Genomic DNA, 11608 nt, shown 5'->3' with positions numbered 1-11608 from the left:
TAGAACCAACGAAGGTAAGTTAAATAAAGCATACAAATCTAGCGTTTTAATTTTATTTTAACACAATACCATTATTGTAGAAAATGAGTTCCCTGTTACAAATGCCACTGACGAAGCTGGCAGAAATGGGGGGATTAAGGGGCTATATTTGGTAAATATTTATAATTCCTAACGTTTGCATGAAGATGTTAAAACGTTTATCTTAAAGGTGTGGAAATATTTTAAAAAGTCTACCGACAAGAAGTTGGCTAAATGACTTATATGCCAAAAAGAATATAGGACAAGTGGCAACACGCCCAATTTGCGTGACCATTTGAAGAGAATGCATCCCAAAATGGAAAATAAAAATGATCGTTGCTCAAGCGGCTCCAGTAGCATCCTATCATCAATGCGTTCAATAGACTCGCATTTCAAAAGAGGTGCAGAATATGATCCTACATCATCGTGAAAAAAAAAGAAATTGATAAAGCTTTGGCTAGACTAATTGGATTTGACTTGCAGCCTTTCAGTATTGTTAATGATGAAGGATTTAGAGCCTTTACAAAAATACTAGATCCGCGGTATGTGTTACCGAGCAAAACCACTTTAAAAAACGTACATATACAAAATATGTATGAGCAATGCCGGTCAAAGCTGCGTGATTTGCTCTCAGATGTTGAGTACCTCGCTATAACAACGGATTGCTGCACTTCGGCCGCCACGGAAAGTTACATAACAGTAAGGTGTCCATTTATTGATCCAGACTTTAGTATGCGAACGGCAGTACTATCAACTATGCCATTACTTGAAGCCACTAATCGCAACGCTGACAACATTGCCAAATCTTTGCATGATATTTTTATTGACTATGATATTTTGGATAAGGTTACATACATTGTTATTGATAATGCTTTTAATATGAATAAGGCGTGCGAAATTTTGAAAAAGAAGATTCTTCCATGTTTGGCCAACACATTGAACTTGGTAGTACAAAATAGTCTATTGCAAGACAAGGACAACATACATCCGGCTCCTCTGCTACAAAAGTGTAAAACGATTGTCACATTCTTTAAAAAAAAGTTCAAATGCAACTGAACTGTTTAAGAAGGCTCAAAATACCGAGCCCCTCTGAAACTTATACAAGAAGTTGCAACACGCTGGAATAGCTCATACATGATGATCAAACGAATATTGGAAAGAATAGATGCCATTTCATCGATTTTAATGGCAAATAGAAAAGCACCTGAACCGTTTACCGAGGAAGAAATGGTTACGCTAAAGCAAGTCGAGAAAATACTCTCGCTTTTTTATACATTGACGGTTAGGTGTTCCGGAAACGGGCTAACAATATCGCTTATAATTCCTTTGGTCAATGGGCTTTACAGAAATCTTTGCGAAATGGAAACTAAAATAGGTATATATTTTTTAATTTTTTTTTTGCCGTTTAAAAAACTAAAAATCGCTATTTTTACCCTCACCAGATAACGTTACCGCTTTACGTTTGTGTAAAAGTTTAAAAGAAGGGGTTGTAGAACGTCTCTTTCCATACGAGAAGAGAACCGCAGCTAAAATTTCAACACTACTGGATCCATGTTTCAAGAAAAAGGCTTTCATCTCAATCCTGAATGCAAACTCAGCTGTTATGCTTCTTGAATCAGAAATGAACTGTATAACACCTTCAGTGAGCGAACGGCCGATCGAAAATATTTCCCAACCCGGAGGTGATCCACTATTTCAATTCTTAGAAGATCCAAGGAATGAAGAGGTGACATCCCGAAAAGTAGACAATATAATCATAAAAAAAACAACATCTTGAAAGACTTAATTCAATTCAGAGTGCGAATATTTTAGATTTTTGGAAGGTATATATTTTCTAAATATTGAGTAAATTTACATACATAACATTTTTTTAAGACTTCAAAAGATGATTTTATAACTATGAAGACGGTTGCTTTGAAATATCTCTGTATTCCGGCAACTTCGACAGAATCAGAATGCACATTCAGCAAATGCGGAGTTGTAAGTTCCGAACGGCGAAACAGACTAAAGCCTAAAAGTATGGATAAAATAGAGTTTCTCAATAAAAACCATTGGCTTTCTTGAAATACAAATCAAAATAATTGGGGTGTTCACAAGGTATTGTAAAGTATTATATCATTGTATAGTTTAAAACCGCTTTTATCAGCATTGTTGTTTATTGTACATAACTTGAATATCGCCGTACAGCTGGCCTTCGTCGCTATTCAAATTTTTTACAGCAAACAACAATGCTGATAAAAGCGCTTTTAAACTATACAACGATACAACACTTTACAACATATTGTGAACTCCCTAAATAGAAGTTAAGCGTTTATTTAAAAATATATACAGTGTAGGACTAGCCGAAATACAAAAATTAAACGAAGTGTCTTAGTTGACAGTCAAATAAAATCTGAATCTTTATTTTCAAATTCGGCTTTTAGTTGCCTGCGTCGTAACGATAATATTTCTCTCTATGTATTTCATGCAACATTTTGTTGCTTGCAAAATCTTCGTTCAACCGTCTATACATATGTGTTATATTATGACTCGCTCGGTGATACGAAATCTTGTATACATTTATATTTATATGCGCAAGTGTGTGTTACTTATATTCTTACAACTAGGAAAGGGAAACCTTTGCGAGTGTATATATATAATAAGTTCGGTAATTCTTATGAGCATGCTTATTCGTACATGTGAGCGCAACTTATATTCTTACATACTAGAAAGAACGAGCATTATATTGTCTATTCGTGAGTGGCGCGTCGTTTGCGCTTTTATATATTTATATACAATTTTATATACATTGTTTACATGAGCATGAAAAGGAACGAACATGCTATCGTTTTTCTTAAATATAAGTTGTGGAGAGGCACTTGCGCTTTTATATACATATATGGTCTTAAATGGAGGGATTGGTGTGTAGGTATTAAAGCCTTCCGCGATTTACAACCAGATTGACTGAATTTTGTGTGTGTTAGTGCAGTCGGGTGGCTTCGTGACACACGTATTTGTTGTCGGCTACACGTTGATGAAAATCAAAAATTTTTGATTTTTTCATTTGACGCTAGCTTATTTGATAGTCGCGGGGTGTGATTGACAAAACGCAGTGTTGTATTTAGTTTGTGTCGACATTCAAAATGAACAAGTGCGCGGAAGAACTGCAATTCATATTAAAATTTATTGAAAATTATCAATGTTTACCAGCTTTATGGAATGTAAAGCTTTTATTATTATTTAATAAAATGTTTATAAATTTTTTTATTATTTAATAAAACTGCTGTAGTTGCAAGTAAAAAAAGTCATCATCCGATGACGACATATTCACGTCCGAACGCTACGGTTTCTCAATGCAAATGTTGATTGATGGCTTTTTATTTGATAGTCGCGGGGCAAGCGTCAAATACCTGACACGCACACATACAAAAATTCAGTCAATCTGGTTGTAAATCGCGGAAGGCTTTTAGTGTTGGGAACTATCGAATGAATTCAACTATCGATAGTTAGTTACTGAATGATTTTAACTATCGAACGAATTTTTTCATTCATTCATTCATTCATTTGATTTGTTCTTTACCTTGCCAGAAGCTGTTTTAGTTACCCCTCGGGGTAGCTAAAGAACAAACCTATATAAGACAAAAAACGTCGTGTTCCAATGAAACGTGATCCAGATACGGCTAGAGATTTAACATGCCAATGCGACAACAATGTGAACCATATGGATCAATTTGTTGTTGCATTTGTATGTTAAATTTCTATCCGTATTTGGATCACGCTACATTGGAACGTAACAAAAACGTTAAATATGACTAAAATGGTGTAAATTGTGTTTGAAGTAAATAATGAAAATATTCAATTTAAATGCCTTTGTTACATGTTATGCAAAGCGCATGAATGATATGCAAATGACCTTGGTCCGCAACCCACAGAGTTTTTTGATCTCCCCCAAACCTGTGGGGAGATTTTATGCCTCTACAACAACAACAACAGGAAAGAAGGTTACTTAAAATGGATTTTTATCTGTATTATTCAAATATGTTTCAGAGGCATTATTGATTGCCTTAACTTATACATAAGCTACTGTTTTTTTTTTTTTCAAAATTCAGGTCACATTTAATTAATATAAAAATTGCACATTAAATTTCACTTATAAAAGAAACATAAAACAAATATTTCAAGCACTTAAATACTAAAAGTCGCTATAGTTGTTCTAGCCAAAATCGGATAGTGCATGAGGGTCTATATTAAATTTCGCCGCAGAGATGGCAACTGATTGTGTTATTAAACCCCTAAAAAAATTGATTGTAAAGTAAATAATACAAGTATGTACATCGAGTTGACATGAAAAATACCTTCAATGTTTAAATTGCTGTTCAAAAATATTATCATATCTAGTTTATCTCCTTTAAGTCGGTTTCTCATGTCGTTAATTATTTGCCCTGCTTTCGAGAAAACTCGGTCTGACGGAACCGATGTTGCGGGTATACATAAATATTTTTTCGAAAGCATATATAGTTCCGGAAATGTTGACTGGCTACGATTCCAATAGTCTAGGGGATTATTTGAGCGATCAACAAAATTTTGCCTTAGATATTGCTCCAACTGAATATTTGCATTCACATTGGGCGCGTTTTGACAAATTGTTTTTGCTTCAGCAACTTTTTCATCGAGAAGGTCCCAGAGAGATACTTCGCTTTTATCGACCGATACTTCTCTTGGGGTGTTGGTAGAAGCACTTGTGTTTTGTTGCCGTATTAGGGAAGTTACTTCTTCCACTAGTCATTTTGTTGTATTATTTGCATTAATTTCATTACCGAACGCAATTTTTTAAACCTGGGATCTAGGAATGTTGATTTGGCGCACATTTTGTCAGACTCCAACTGCCCTAATCGTCTCCAAACCACCTCTAACAATCTGCTCTTCAAACTTTCTCCCTCTACAGTTTTCATTTTGCGATTTCGTACTGCGTATTGAAGACCTCTGATTAGGGGCACTACCAGTGACATCGTGGGATAATTTTCTCCTGACAATTCGATTGCCATGGCCTCTACGGGCTTGAAAAGATTAGTGTAGTCCAACAATGTTTCCCATTCTGATGAATTGAGGAAATCAGGAGCATTTGGTAAAGAAGTTATTATGGCAGAGAGTGGTTCTTTTACCAAGCATATGCGCTCCATCATTATAAGGGTGGAATTCCACCGGGTAGGGACATCTTGTTTTAACCTCAGTTCAGTAACGCCCATTTGCTTTTGCATATTTTTTAATTTTTCCGTCGCTTGAGAACTATGGTTAAAGTAAGTGACTATGGCACGACACTTGTTTATGAGCACAGTAACTTGTGGAACAGCTTTGATGGCATCAATTACACATAAATTTAATGTATGCGCTACACATGGGTGGTGGTGCTTCTGTAGCATTTCAATTATAGCCTTTTTAATATTAGCTCCGTTATCACTTACTACAGTAACTATTTTGTCAAAAACGGACCACTCATCAAATATTAACTTCAATTCTGTAGCTATATTTTGGGAGGTATGATTTCCTAAAATTTCCTTTGTTGATAAAACTGCAGAAATCATTTTGTTATCCCGAACGAAATGACTAGTAACTGACAAAAAAGATTTTTGACTACCAGAAGTCCACATATCAGTTGTAACTGAAATATGTGTTACAATGTTGAGCAAGTCATGCAGTTTCTTTCTTACTTCATTGTATTTAAAAGGTAGCATTGTATTTGATAAAACTTTTCTGTTTGGCAAGGAATATAATGGCTGAAGCTTTTTTGTATATTCTACAAATCCTACATTGTCAACGATGGAAAGCGGCTGCAAGTCTTTTGTAATCATCTTTAAAAGAGATTCATCAATATTATTTTTTTCTTGCTCTGAGAGCTCAGAACGTGTGCTGGTAACAAATAATTTTGTTTGAACAGTCCTTCTCAAACATCCACTATTGGAAATGTCTTCGGTAGGTACTGTTAACGAACTGCGCGCTGCACTCCCTGCTGTAGTTGACGAAAGAGAAGTGGAACTACGTTCCTCTTCTGAAATTACTGGCGCTATTTCTCCTGAAGTTGGATTCCTATGTTCTGAGGAAGACGGATGCTTACGGCGTAGATGGTCATTTAAATTTGATGTGTTGCCAGAAAATTTAAAAATTCTTTTGCATATATGGCATTTAACTTCATTGCCATTTTTGGTAAAAAACTCCCAAACGGAAGATCTCTTCAATCCAGGCCGCATTATAAATATCTACACAAATTAAATCGTTAAAATCACTTCCTCAGTTAAAAATATTTAATAATTACCACGCTTAAAACGTTTGTCGATTAGGTTGACGTATGCTAAATTTATTTTAATATCTTTTTAACACTGATATATGCACCGCAAAAATTTAAATAGAACGAACGATTCGAAGAAATAGTAATGAGCGAATCATTCACACCAAAAACTAGTAGTTCGAGAAAATAGTAATGAACGAATCGTTCATACATAAAACTAGTAACTCGAAAAAATAGTAGTGAACGAATCATTCATACCTAAAACTAGTAATTCGAAAAAATAGTAATGAACGAATCATTCATACCTAAAACTAGTAACTCGAAAAAATAGTAGTGAACGAATCATTCATACCTAAAACTAGTAATTCGAAAAAATAGTAATGAACGAATTTCAAATGACTATCGAATGAATGAAAATTAGTGAACTATCGAATAACTCGATAGTTTTCATTCGATAGTTCCCAACACTAGTAGGTATACATATTCATAGCTAACGGATAACTGTAATTATGTTTGCATACTAAGGCGAGTATGAACTTGCGACATAGAAACGGCGCACGCCAAATTGGCTAATGCAATAACCCATGACGCCAATATATGTATTTACAAAGTACAGCTGACCACAAATACAGTACACGCCGGTATGGCAGAACCTTACTTTACAGTATGCGCTGCCATACAACGGACACTGCTATAACAGACATATGTATGTATGTAATGTGCATATACGAAGTAAATGGAATGTAGATACATAAGTATGTAGGTACGTTGAAAACCTTTTTGAAAACCACAATGTATATTTACCCTTCTCAAAATAGATTTTAAAATAAAAACATACATAAAGTTAACAATAAGTGTTTATAAGCAATATTATTTCATAAATCAACATTATAATTTTTGCTATATTCATACATGAACTTCGCATAGTCAACTTAAGAAAACTATCGATAGTTTATTCGATAGTCAATCTCAAACTATCGCAAACTATCGATAGGTCTGACTATCGATAGTTTTCCAACACTACTACGGTCGTGAATTTTTAGTACAGAGTGATCATAAACCGCTCGAATCCCTTCTGAAGAAAGAAATTGACGAGGTCACGCCTAGGCTGCAGACTATGTTCATGTTTTTGCTCAAATATCCAAAGATGGAGGTAGTTTATACTCCCGGTAAGGAAATGTTGGTTGCTGATTGATTTTATCGGGCTCCTTTGGGTGAAACGGCTGAAATTGCCGAACTTAAGGGAGTTATTCATACACTGTGAAGGAAAGTTTGCATATCGAAATCTAATTATGATTTATATTGCAAGCATATAGAGCAGGATGAGGATTACAAGAAAATATACCAATACGTGGAACAGGGATGGCCCAGTTATCACCAATTGAATGAGCTAAGCAAAAAGTTTCACAAATACAAGTCTGAAATCCACAACGAAAATAGAATGTTGCTTAAAAATCATAGACTAATAATTCCAACCTCGTTACAACCAGTTGGAGGCCATGGATGCAGGCACAAGCAGTTCACAGCCATACTATCAAACACGAAGTGGACGTCTAGTTATTCCTCCCAAGCTGTATGGGTTTCATGATGATTAAAAATTAAAAAAAAAAAGAGCATGTATTGAGTGTGTGAACTAGGTGTAAGCCACATACTATAAAATATTCCTATTATGTTACATCTTTAAGATGAACGCATCTGTATAATATCCCTGAAAAATTGTTGGATTACGTGTTCCATTTTCTTCATGTTGGAGTACTCTAACAATACTCCTTTGCAATGCGTTTGCGGACCACCATCAGCCGATCATTGCTCGTTTTTAACGACCGTGATCACAACACGATGACGATCGAACAGAGTTGCCAAAAGTAAAATATTTCATACAAATAACTGATAATAAAATTTTACTTTGGCAACTCTGATAAAATGCAACAGCGCACTGGTTTTATGTATACATACTATAGTATAGAGAAATATTAGTTTCTTTATTCACGCAAATGCTAAATAACATAAGAATATTCGTAGTATAAAATATAAAAGTTGTATTGCCCCTCTTCATTTACTTTCGTTTTAAATTAAATTCTTTCCGACAACACAATTCCTCTTTAGTACTTTGGCATATGATCCTCTGTGGGTGCTCCATGGAGTACTACAGTGAAAGTACTTTGGAATGTACTCTCACGTATGTACTCTATGGAATACTCACAAACAAAGCGAGAGTGGGATCACCTACTCCTCTCCTAGGACATCGCAATGTTAATTGGGGCACATTTTTTGTATGAATACAGATTAGATTTGGAGCAGTCCTATACTCCCAAAGGAGTATTCCTTACATTATTTATAGAGTACTCGCTTTTTTTGAAGGGATTACCACCCTGCAAAAATTTTTGGATTACGTGTTCCATTTTCTTCATGTTGGAGTACTCTAACAATACTCCTTTGCAATGCGTTTGCGGCCCACCATCAGCCGATCATTGCTCGTTTTTTAACGACCGTGATCACGACACGATGACGATCGAACAGAGTTGCCACAAGTAAAATATTGCATACAAATAACTGATAATAAAATTTTACTATGCCAACTCAGATAAAATACAACCGCGCACTGCTTTTATGTATACATCCCTTCAAAAAACGCGAGTACTCTATAAATAATGTAAGGAATACTTCTTTGGGAGTATAGGACTGCTCCAAATCTAATCTGTATTCATACAAAAAATGTGCTCCAATTAACATTGCGATGTCCTAGGAGAGGTGTAGGTGATCCCACTCTCGCTTTGTTTGTGAGTATTCCATAGACTACATACGTGAGAGTACTTTCCAAAGTACTTTCACTGTAGTACTCCATGGAGCACCCACAGAGGATCATAAGCCAAAGTACTAAAGAGGAATTGTGTCGGAAAGAATTATCGAACTGAATTTAATTTAAAATGAAAGAAAATGAAGAGGGACAATACAACTTTTATATTTTATACTACGAATATTCTTATGTTATTTAGCATTTGCGTGAATAAAGAAACTAATATTTCTCTATACATACTATAGTATGTATACATACAACCAGTGCGCTGTTGCATTTTATCAGAGTTGCCAAAGTAAAATTTTATTATTAGTTATTTGCATGCGATATTTTACTTTTGGGAACTCTGTTCGATCGTCATCGTGTCGTGATCACTGTCGTTAAAAAACGAGCAATGATCGGCTGATGGTGGTCCGCATACGCATTGCAAAGGAGTATTGTTAGAGTACTCCAACATGAAGAAAATGGAACACGTAATCCAACAATTTTTGCAGGGATACTATAGTAAAGAGAAATATTAGTTTCTTTATTCACGCAAATGCTAAATAACATAAGAATATTCGTAGTATAAAATATAAAAGTTATATTGCCCCTCTTCATTTACTTTCATTTTAAATTAACTTCACTCCGATATTTCTTTCCGACACAATTCCTCTTTAGTACTTTGGCATATGATCCTCTGTGGGTGCTCCATGGAGTACTATAGTGAAAGTACTTTGGAAAGTACTCTCACGTATGTACTCTATGGAATACTCACAAACAAAGCGAGAGTGGGATCACCTACTCCTCTCCTAGGACATTGCAATGTTAATTGGAGCACATTTTTTGTATGAATACAGATTAGTTTTGGAACACTCCTATACACCTAAAGGAGCATTCCTTACATTATTTATGGAGTACTCGCGTTTTTGACGGGCAATGTATTATTAGTGTGCAGTTCGATAGTTCGATAGCTTTAGTACACCAATTGTAAGACATGGACTTCCGTTTTGAACAATCTAGCTGTGCACACACGACAAGTGGAAATTAAACTAAATCTTTAAATATCAAATCAATTGTTTTATTGAATGATACACTTCTCGTTTCTTTTCTTTTTTCTCTCTTGTCTTCTTTCCCTTCGCTACCCTTCTCTCCGCTTATCTTCTCTTTTTTTAAATTACACTGCCTGTTTTCTTTTTTCTCACATTGTTTGTTCTGCGGAAACCCCAGTAATTTTTGGTAACACTTCAATTTCTACTGCGTTATCGCTTTGTTTTTTTGGCGGCCACCGTGGTGTGATGGTAGCGTGCTCCGCCTACCACACAGTATGCCCTGGGTTCACACCCCGGGCAAAGCAACATAAAAATTTTAGAAATAAGGGTTTTCAATTAGAAGAAAATTTTTCTAAGCGGGATCGCCTCTCGGCAGTGTTTGGCAAGCACTCCGGGAGTATTTCTGTCATGAAAACCACTCACTGAAAACTCATCTGCTTTGCAGATGCCGTTAGGAGTCGGCATAAAACATGTAGGTCCTGTCCGGCTAATTTGTAGGGAAAATCAAGATGAGCACGACGCAAAGTGGAAGAGAAGCTCGGCCTTAGATCTCTTCGGAGGTTATCGCGCCTTACATTTATTTTATTAATTTTATCGTTTTATTTGGAATCACACCATGGCTTCACAAAAATTGTTTCAAAATATTTCAGTCATTTTGGAAATTAATAATAGATATGGTCAAGTCAATATGTCATGTTTATGTATATGTGTAATTGTTTGCAGTGTTCGTGTGTATCGGAAGTTTTGTTAGGAGTTGTACTTCTGCAACAGTTTTTTGTGCATATCTTTTAGCAGAAATAAAAAAAACTTAATTTTCACTTTCGGATTATTAATACGGTAGTTAAAACATCTTTTGATACCCCAATTGTCAAATTTTGACAATAATTATGCAGTGCACCGTCATCTAGTAAATTACCCAATTTAAATTAAATTGCTGCTCATCTCAGTGGTAGGGTTAAACTCAAGCCAAGCAAGTTAGGGTAGGGTTAAACTCCATGCCATCAACATACGGATTAACTGGGCTGCTAGGGATAATTCATGCCCATCGCACGCAGCGAATTGTGATATACAAGGAATGTCTTCTAAACTGGTGGTAAATTCAATATCACGCGCCTTTTTACTATTTATAAATGAATCAGCAATGATCATTGGTGTCAGTCAATGCCAATTTCACACCATGTTGACGAAGAAGCCGCTGAATGCCAATTTGCTATATTATTATTATTATTACGGCGTTTTAAGCCTAAAACTTAGATTATTACAAATTATAAATACATTTTAATAATAATAGGATTTATAGCGTTTGGGGTGTCGAAATGCATGAGATTCCGATCAGCACGGGAACTGGTCCCAACGGGCGAGTCTTAGAGTCATATCATTGGGAGGTTGGAAGGACGTATTCTCAATCCTGCCCTACTCCAAGACGTATGATTACACAGTTTTATTATTTATGCTGTCGGAATACATTTGATTCCGGTCAACACAACAGCTAGCAGCTCA

At 35.5% G+C, this 11608-nt stretch overlaps 1 long non-coding RNA gene across 1 annotated transcript; it reads left to right on the top strand.

Moving 5' to 3' along the window:
* The first annotated feature begins 220 nt into the window (after nucleotides 1-220).
* LOC137249532 (uncharacterized) lies at nucleotides 221-2226 on the top strand. Its single transcript, XR_010952411.1, has 3 exons — nucleotides 221-1393; nucleotides 1461-1841; nucleotides 1894-2226. It is a non-coding gene; the product is annotated as an uncharacterized lncRNA (long non-coding RNA).
* Nucleotides 2227-11608: the final 9382 nt, after the last annotated feature.

This window comes from Eurosta solidaginis, chromosome 4 (genome assembly GCF_040869045.1).
Source record: "Eurosta solidaginis isolate ZX-2024a chromosome 4, ASM4086904v1, whole genome shotgun sequence".
Taxonomy (NCBI): Eukaryota; Metazoa; Arthropoda; class Insecta; order Diptera; family Tephritidae; genus Eurosta; species Eurosta solidaginis.
This window is presented reverse-complemented; position numbering and strand designations above follow the sequence as displayed.